The following is a 9,060-nucleotide window of genomic DNA, read 5'->3' as shown; positions in this document are numbered from 1 at the left end:
ATTTACGCCAAGATATAAATCACAAGTTCTTTGTAAACTCAGAATTGTAGTTTGTAGTCGGTGATGAAATTGGGTTTTTCATCTATGAAGACTATAACATATCAGCTAAGATGATTTGTCTTGATCATGGAAATAGAGATTTCTAGTTGGTATGTTGATATGTTTTAAGAGTTAAAATATATTGAACTGGACCGGTGTGAGATTTATTATTCTCCTAACGACTGTCAAATGAATAGTAAACTCACGACTTATATTTGCATGAACTCTTAATCCTGAGAGAATAATAGACTTGATCATGGAGTGTGGGTTGCTTTAATATATCAGGAGTGAGGTCTAAAGAAACGATCAAAACGTCAGTATGTTGGGCAACCACATTTAGTGTTGATGGAACATATATTCTCAAGATGGAATTCATAGTCTCTTAATGGAGATACAAAATATTCTCTTGAGATAAGTTTAATGGTTTTGTTATTCAGAATGTTAGGCCTAACTACTTTAGTAAATTGTTGCTAGAGTATATATTTATGAAATTGGATTTCATAAATATATGATGACTAACTTAAAGGATTAAACTGGGTACTCAAGGATAAGATGTAGTAATTTACAAAGTGGCAGTCTACATTCATGACTTTGTATTACTACGAATATTTTATGAAGGGGTTGCATGTACAATAAATTCTTGAGATATAATTTATAGATAAGGCCTAGAGTGCAACTATATTTATATAGTGGTATTAAATATAGTTAATGGTAACTTTGGACTTGTCAAGAGTTGACAGAAAAGCTCAAGGCCAATTGGAGCTAGTGTCTTATTGGTCCCTTTTGGTCCCACTCCAAGCCACATACTAAAGCCCAATTGGAAAGGCCCAAAATGCCAGTCTAATTAGATAATCAGTTAGATACAAAGGGAGAAATATACAGAAATCTCTATAGAGAATTGAAAAAATAATATTGCGAAGTGGTGTAAGAAGTGTTAGACACTTTTTGACATTCTCCCTTTGGAATTGATTGAGAGACCACACATCTTGGGCGTTAGTAGAATTGGAGTGAAGATCAAAAGTATTTCCAAGTGCTTCCGATCTTTGTTTTGAAATTCAACACACCAAGGTACGCTCTCTTATTCTTGAATTCTGAAACTTACATAGTGCATGTTATCGATTGTGAATGAAGTAGATCCGTTAAATTTTAGCTACGTATGTTTTATATGAGATTCAAACCATGTTTAATCCTATTATCCTAAATGACATTGGTTTCCCCGTGTATGCGGCACACATCAACATGCTTGATGCCTTGAAGGGCTTTGCCTTATCACAATACGAGCATGGAGATACACGTCGTATACACGGACACAAAACCTTACCGGTGCGCCATAGCACACCAAATGCGAAACTCTGCCGGATTTTTGCTATGAAAATAGGGCATCCCTATTGTTGTATTCTCACATTGAAAAGCTTGGTGAGGATAGCGTTTGGCGTGCTATGACACATCTGAGGCGAACACTGCCAGATTTCCGTTAAGAAAATAAGGCAAAATGTTCAGGTTTGGAACATAAAAAATGCAAGTTTTCTACATTAATGCTAAGGTTTGGAATGAATCCCATATTGTTTGAGACTTTTTCCAAATCCCTATTTTCTCAATATAAATCCTAAGGAAAAAAAAATACTAAAATTCACTAGAAATAGTTAATCAAAGAGGGAATTTTTCACAAAACATCCTTAAGTCAATTTTCTTTTAATTCGGTTCTTTTCTAGCCTTGATCTTTGAGTTTAAAATTAATAATCACATTTCTTATTGATTTTGAATAGATTTGACTGAGGGGAATGATAAAAAATCAAGCTTGAAGAGCTTTTGTTTTGAGCTATTAAGTTCTTAGCTTTTCTTTTGATTTCTTACTTCTATTTTTGTTTTAATCTTGTTTCTTTGCTTATTATATGTTTTAATATGTTTATATAGTTTAGGTTTAGGTAGTTGTTATGTTTTAAAGCATGTTAGGATGTTAGATTTATTGTTTTGATGTCGTGCTCTATTTTCTGTGTTGTTAGGGTTTCTGGGGTGGATTCCACGTGTGCATAATCCCACCTGCACACGCAAGCTAGATTATGTGCACCTAGGCTTATTCATGCATGCGCATGATCCTACCCAAAAACCCTAACCCTAGTTTTCTGATTCTATTTCTTATTTCTTTGCATAAATATGCTTCTGTTTTGATCCTCCTATGTATACATGAGTCTTTGTTTCATTGTTTTTTTTTTTTTTTTTTTTGCTTTTCACGTGTTAAATTAGGGTTTATCTTAGTTTGCTTTGTTTTAATGCCATGAACACACATTCACATGTTCATGCATTTATGCCATAGGTGCTGAGATACAACAAGGTAAGTGAGGAAGTCATGAATTCACATAAACATGCATCTTTGAATATGACCTTGCTTTGATGATGAGTATGAAAATGCTTGTTTGGGTGAGTTATTCATGATGTGTGGATACAAACATAAGTTTACTTAAATCTTTCCATGCAATGTTTCTACCATGAGTTGTTTATTGCCTATATTTCTGCCTTGAATATGATATGATGACGTGGTGTTAGATGAATGTTAAGTGGATGACATGTATGATAGTAAGATGCTAGGGTTTATGTTATGCCATGCTAGATGAATGCTAGGATGATGTGACATTTATGCTAGATGTATGTTAGGGTATGTCATGATAGATGAATGATTAGGTCTTTTTCGGATGATTGATGCCATGTTGTATGCTTAGATGTATGTTAGTTTTGTGTGACTTAGAATGCAATATTAAGTATGCCTTTAATAGGGTTAAGACATAAGACACAATGAGAGCAAGCCAACCTTAGGGTTAGGCAGTTTTGGGTGCCTAACACCTTCCTAAAATCGTACCTAAACTCCGAACCCATATCTTTGGTAGTAAGATCAAAAAGTTCCTTCCTCAATAGGATGCTATATGTATGGTTCCAAGACTATTGCAAAAACTAGGTGGCGACTCCCCCGTTGTGTCCAAAGTGGCGACTCTACTAGGGATAATGAGTTTAATTACTGTGTCCTATGTCTTAACCTTAATAAAGGCTTATTCAATACTTGTTTGCACACACATTCACTTGGTTCTATTTTCCCTTTACCTTGGTTGGTGATGAGTGGGAAGATTGAAGGCTCCATTCGGGCCCAAGTCTTTTGAAGTTCATCCCACCAACTCATAATCGGAGCCATTACCTATCTTGGGCTTTGAGTACGTTAAAGGTTTGCCACCAATCTACAAAGTCCACTGAGGCTCTTGGTTGGAATCATGGTCCACCTAGTTGTGAGTGACCTACTTATCTATCCTTTTAGCTTTAAAGAGTTGACCTACATTTAGAGAGATCGTAGATCTTATCAAAAGAGGGTACCCTTTTATATCTTGTGTTTGTTTAACCATATATCTTGTGATTACCTAATTCTAAAAGATGTAAAAATGGAAGGATGACCCTAAAGTTATGGCATACCCTAAGACAATTGGAATAAAAGAAAGGAAGTTCTCACATGTAAGAGGCTTATCCCTAAATCCAAGGGTATATCTTAACTTGAAAGGTTCATAAGACCATATCCTAATTGCTATCATAAGTCTAAATAAAAAAGTCGTTTAAAAAAAGAGGACTCTAGTTCTAAGATGACAAGTATGCTATGAACTTAGCATCCAAAATCCTACAAAGTCAATATGAATTTCCTTAATCTTGGGCCTCTTTTTTGTATGCCTAGGTTCAAAAATGAGAAATTCACGGACCTTGAGAGGAAGGCTACAATATATTCTAGCTAAAGAGCTACTTCAAAAAAAAATGATAATAATGAAATGAAAGGAAGAGCCCAAAGGTAATGAATATATTGTAAGCCAATGTTTGAGACAAAGGGTTGAAAATCTCTAAGTACATTCTAATGAAAGGCCATGAGAGTAAGATGAGAGCATTATCGTAAATGAACCAAAGCCCAACGAACCAAGAGGCAAGGTTCATGAGAGGAAAGGGAGTGATTTTGTAATTGGGCCTTCATTAAAATGGACTCAAAGACTTTCTAATAACATCTAAAAATCTAAAAAGAACCTTTTAAATGGGACATGGACTTAATGCAAATGGGACATTTTTTCAGGCATCATTGCACCATTAAGGTCAAGAAAACACGTCCCCGCTCCAATTTGGATTCGAGGACACACGTTAAGAAGTGTTTTGACTAGGGGAATCATCTCAAGTGACAATGGCCACTCTAATTAGCAATGAAATCACAAAAAATATATTCAAGGCATGAAGAACAAAGTGACGTTCTCAAAAAGATGGGGAGTAGCCTCACCTAGCTAGAAGAAGCCAAGTCGAAAAAACCACATGTGTGGACATTCCTAATGATGAAGAAGTAGAAGATTGGGATGAAAGGAACAAAGCTGATTATGAAAGGAACAAGTAATTTGAGAAACTCATGGTAGAAACCATAGTCACGAGGGAGAAGATGGAAAAAATGCAACTAGCCTTTTGCGAGGCCCAAGGGACGGATGATTGTCTCTACAACATGGGGAGCATAAGCTCCAAAACTCCCATTGCACTATCTCCAAAGTTTAAGATTTTTGATGCGGAAAAGTTTAAAGGAACTAGGGATCCAGAGCAACATGTTAGGAGATACCTAAGCATTGCTAAATGGAGGGGTTGGATGAGAAGCAAACTTTGCATGCGTTTCCTCTCTCGCTTACAGGAGGTGCAGTAAGATGGTACTATAGTTTGGATCATAGCAAGACTAAGATATGGAATGAGTTGGTGGAGTCATTTCTGGATTAGTTCATTTTCAATACTATGATTGATGTGACTTTAAGAGATTTGGAGACCACTAAGCAAGGAGTAGGGGAAACATTCTCCGAATACATGACGAGGTGGAAGGGAAAGGCATCTAGGATGATTAATAGGCCAAATGAGAAAGATTGTATCAACATGATCATTAAGAATTTGCTCCCGACATACAATAGTAGGCTTTTGTCATCACCTATTAGTTTCTTTGGAGAGTTGTGTGATTGTAGAACTAGGATAGAGGATGCCATCAACAATGGATAATTAGAGAAGGGTAAGAGCAAACCTCCAATCAAGAAGACGTATGGAGGAGGATCAATTGCCTCTAAAGCACCCAATCCTATGAATGTAAGTGCCATCATACCTCAACACCCTAGCTTACCTAAGCTTCACAAAGAAAGCCTGTCGAGAATTTTCTGACCTAGGAATGACCCTTGCCTAAGCATATAAAAATTTGACTTCCAAAGGATTCATCAAACCTCTAGATCCACACCTATGCCTAATTCCATGCCTCCTACTTGGAATCTCAATGAGTATTATCACTACCACTAGAAATCCGGCCATAAAACTGACAATGGAAGGGGACCTTTGTGAAAGAAGGAGGAGATTTCCTTTTTTGTGGCTTTCCCAAAATTTGGGTAGGTAAGGATGGAAAAATGTATCCTAGTTGGGAGATATTCTTCAATGACAAGCTTACTTTCAAGGAGAAGCCTTCAGTGGTGTTCAAGGAAGTTCAAGAGGAAGTTGATTGGATGGACTACATGGATGTTGAAGCAATGGAGACTATATTGAACATGGAAGGGGACGTGTTCGCCATCACCAATGAGGAACCAAGTGACCCTTCTGCGTTCATCATGTCTATTGTGAGGCAAATTAATAATTGGACTTGGGTTGGGTTTTTTGAAAATGTGGGAAAGAAAGTTTGTAATGCAAGTCCCAATGTACTTTTCAACATTTTTAATAAGATGAATTTTGATTTGGCTTATTTTGATGTGTCCCATAATATTGAAATTCTACACTTAAATGATTCTAATGAATTGGAAAATGAAATTAACAAATAATTGGAAAAGAAAATTGAACCTATGGAATCAACTTTTGAAACTCTTCATTTGGGCAATGATGAGAATCCACACTTAATTAAAATTGGCTTAATCCAAAGTGAAAAAGAAAGAAAATATCTCAAGGAGATGCTTACAGAATTTCAAGAACTGTTTGCATGGTCCTATGAAGAAATGCCCGGTATTGATTCCAAGATAACCCAACACCACATTGATACTCATGCTCACATGGTACCCGTTAAGCGAAAGTTGAGGCGCATGAGAATCGAATGGCTTCTAAAGATCAAAGAAGAGGTCACCAAGCAATTGAAACTAGGTTCATCAAACTCGTACACCAAGCCGAATGGATAGCCAATGTCGTGCCCGTACCCAAGAAAGATGGGAAGGTAAGAATGGGTGTGGATTTTAGGGATTTGAACAAGGCTTGCCCTAAGGATTATTTCCCTCTTCCACACATAGATGTTTTAGTGGATAACATAACTGGCAGGGCCTTGATGTCTTTTATGGATGGTTCTCGGGATATAACCAAATCAAGATGGCTCCTAGGAATATGACCAAGACTACCTTTACTACAGTATGGGGAATTCATTGGTACACCATGATGCCATTCGGGCTCAAGAATGCGGGTGCAGCTTACTAAAGAATGGCCACAGCCTTGTTACATGATATGATGCATAATGAGGTTTAAGTATATGTTGATGATATGATTGTAAAATCCAAGGAGAGAGAGGGTCACATCATTAATTTGAGGAAGTTTTTCAAGAGGACCAAGGAGTATAAACTAAGATTGAACCCACAAAGATGCGCCTCGGGGTAACCATGGGGAAGTTGTTGGGCTTCTTGGTAAGTGATAGAGGAATAGAACTTGACCCATCAAAGATCAAAGCCATATTAGAAATGCCTCCACTTAAGAGTGAGAAAGAGATAAGGGAATTTTTGGGCCGATTACAATACATCAGTCGATTCATTGCCAAACTCAATTCCACTTGTGAGCCCATCTTTAAGCTCCTAAGGAAGAATGAACCTCATGAATAGAATGATGAATGTAAAAAGCTTTTGAGCACATTAAAGAATATCTCGTCCATCCACCTATCTTGGTACGCATGATGCACAAAAAATTATTCCTTCTCTATCTCTTTATCATAGAAGATGCGGTTGGAAGTAAGCTTGAACAAAAGGACAATGATAAGAATGAAAGCGTCGTATACTATTGAGCAAAAGGTTCCACGATTATGAGACTAGATACACACCCATAGAAAAATCTTGCTTTGCTCTCGTATGGGCCGTACAAAAATTGAGACACATTATCCTACCTTTCCAGATATGGATAGTAGCTAGAATGAATCCATAAAAGTACTTGTTTAAGCAGCCCGCTTTGAGTGGAAGACTATCGAGATGGTTGATCCTATTAGTAGAATTCGATTTGAAGTATGTGGCAATGAAAACTATCAAAGGGAGTATCGTATTAGATTTTTGTGCCGAGAACCTCGTGGAAGGAAAGGGTGGTAGAGAAGGTTTTCCGAATGAGGATATTTTGGCCATTGATCTAGGGGCATGGAAGATGTATTTCGATGGAGCTGTGAACCAATATGGGAATGGGATAGGATTTCTTTTGATCACTCCCAAAGGATCTCACATACCCTTGGCAGTTACGTTGAACTTCGAGGCAACCAACAACCTGGTAGAATATGAGGCCTTTATCATAGGAATGGATGCTCTATGAGAATTGGGGGTGATATAGGCCGAGGTCTTTGGAGATTCGACTTTGGTTGTACCTCAAGCACAAAGGTTGTGGAAAGTGAAGGAAGAGCACTTGAAGCCCTATCAACAATATTTAAAGGATTTGATGAAAACCTTTGACAAGATTGAATATACAGTCATCCTTAGGGCTCAGAATTAGTTTGCAGATGCCTTAACTACTTTAACTTCCATGGTTGAAATACCCGAAGGAGTATGGACATGACCCTTAGAGATTGAACAAAGTTATGGGATGGTACACAAAGAGAGGGCCGAAGATTCAATCTTAGTTATAGAAGAGGAAGGGGTTCCTTGGTATTACGACATCATGAAATTCTTGGAGTTAGGGGTACATCTAGATGGTGCCAACAAAAGAGAGCGTCATTCGATTAGGATGACAGCAATGCAATACATCTTATGCGAAGGTCAGTTTTATAAGAGATCCTATGATAGCATACATCTTTGTTGTCTAAAAAAAGAAGCTGAGAAGGTCATGGAAGAAATTCAACAAGGGATTTATGGTCCCTCACATGAATGGGAGAATGTTAGCCAAAAAGATCTTGAGGATAGGGTACTATTGGAATATGATGGAGACCAATTGTGTAGACTTTGTGAAGAGTTGCCACAATTGCCAAACACATACGAATTTGAATCATGTGCTCCCTAGTGAGCTATACAACACCTCTCCATGGCCTCAGTTTGGGGCATAGATGTAATTTGAAGAATAGCCCCTAAGACCTCGAATAGACACGAATACATCCTAGTGGCAATTGACTACTTCACCAAGTGGGTGGAAGCGGCCTCCTACTCCGTGTTAAAAGCCAAGCATGTGGCTCGATTCATAGAGAATAACATCATTTGTCGTAATGGGGTACCCCAAGAGATTATCTCCAATAACGGTTCCCACTTTGAGGAAGAGGTTAGAAAGATCGTGGAACTATACAACATTGAGCATCACAAGTCTTCACCATATCGACCGTAGACCAATAGGGCAGTAGAAGCAGCTAATAAGTGTTAGGATGTGTGCCCTTAAATCCTATTGTATAATTCTATGTATGACATTATGTATGACTTAATGTTATGATATATAAAGTTATTTTATTATGATCTAAAATAAAGGTAACATGAATATTTGGACATTATCATATAGTCCATGAGATTCATAGTATGTGATTTATTTGAAAAGTCACAGAAGATAAAAATCACAAATTCTTTGTAAACTCAGAATTATAGTTCGTAGTCAGTGATGAAATTGGGCATTTCATCTGTGAAGACTATAACGTATCAACTAAGATGATTTGTCTTGATCATGGAAGTGAAGACTTCTAGTTGATATATTGATATGTTTTAAGAGTTAAAACATATTGAACTAGACCGCCATGAGATTTATTATTCTTCTAACGACTGTCAAATGAATAATAAATTTCACAACTTCTATTTGCATGAACTCTTAATC

This window comes from Castanea sativa, chromosome 4, assembly GCF_040712315.1.
Source record: "Castanea sativa cultivar Marrone di Chiusa Pesio chromosome 4, ASM4071231v1".
In the NCBI taxonomy this organism is placed as follows: Eukaryota; Viridiplantae; Streptophyta; class Magnoliopsida; order Fagales; family Fagaceae; genus Castanea; species Castanea sativa.
This window is presented reverse-complemented; position numbering follows the sequence as displayed.